We start from the raw sequence: 1,364 nt of genomic DNA on the forward strand, positions 1-1,364 counted from the left end.
TATAAAAAACTGGGAGGCTTTGTTGTATTTATAAGTTTCTTTGACTCTTCCTATAAAAGGAAGCTGATCAGCTATTGGCTAACGGAAAGGCAATAACTAAACCAACAAACAGTTCTGTGGGAGTGTTTTTTAAGGTATAAATGTTTGTGTTAAAGCGGTAGTATACTGCTTTTTGTGATTTTTAACTACAGGTAAGCCTATAGTAAGGCTTACCTGTAGGTACAATTAATATCTCCTAAACCTCCACGGTTTAGGAGATATTTGCACTGCATGCAGCCTCTGACGTGAGCGGTGCGTGCGCTCTGAAGGTTCGGCGGACCTTCAGAGTTCCTTGCCGGGAAGTTGCCGAAAAATCACTCCCGCGCGGGAGTGACGTCATCACGGCTCCGGCCAATCACAGCGCCGGAGCCGCCGAACCCGGAAGAGATGCAGAGGGATCATGTCCGCTCCCACAGCGGTGTCCGGGGATCCGTGTCGGGGCTTCATTCTAAGGTAAGTGTTTCATAATGAGCTAGTATGCGATGCATACTAGCTCATTATGCCTTTGTCTTGCAGGGTTTTTTTTTTTTTCCCTTGAGTATACTACCGCTTTAAAGTAAACTAAATGTGGGTAAGTATGTATTAGAGATGAGTGATTGTGCCTGGGTTCGGATTCGGTGACTTTTGTCAAACTTATCATAAAAGTCTAAAAATTGCACAGTTTAATCTGAACCCCATTGAGGTTAATAATCTCGAAAATCTATTTTCCCCCTTTTCATTTCTAAGGAATCCCTCCTAAGAGGCAGACAGGGCCAGAGAACCTAGTTGTAGTTAGTTAGTTTAACCGCCCCTGATCCTGCAGGATTGAACAAAATGCTGGGGTTCTGAGGATCCAGGAGATGTGCCAGGGGCCAGAAGGTTCATTTTGTCGATGACAATGGGCCCTCATGCAGCTGTATTCATTGCATGGAGGATGTCCAGGCTTGAATAGAACTGTCAGTAGCCCACGTAGAGTGGGAAGTTCAGAAAGGGACTCATGGGCAAACATGGCACAGCTCTAGCTGAGGAGCAGTATATTGCCCATGTGCGTACAGCCCCCACAAGGGATTTTGCAATACAGTTCAAAAGTGTTGTGGCACCAACAGGGCAGCCATCAGAAATTTTGGGGCCCCTTACACAGCTTTAGGCCTGGGCCCTTTCCGGGCCTGACAACCAATATTCCCCAGGGCCCGCCCTCTGGCCGTCCCACCGAATCCACCCATTGGCCATCCCACCGAGTCCTTCAGTGCACACCGAGTCCTTCAGTGCCTCAGTGCACACAGTTTTATTTTAACACTCTTACAACTTAATATATGAAAATGAATCCAATCCAGCAAAGATACAGC

The sequence above is a fragment of the Pelophylax lessonae genome (genome assembly GCF_965119305.1).
Source record: "Pelophylax lessonae genome assembly, chromosome: 12".
Taxonomy (NCBI): Eukaryota; Metazoa; Chordata; class Amphibia; order Anura; family Ranidae; genus Pelophylax; species Pelophylax lessonae.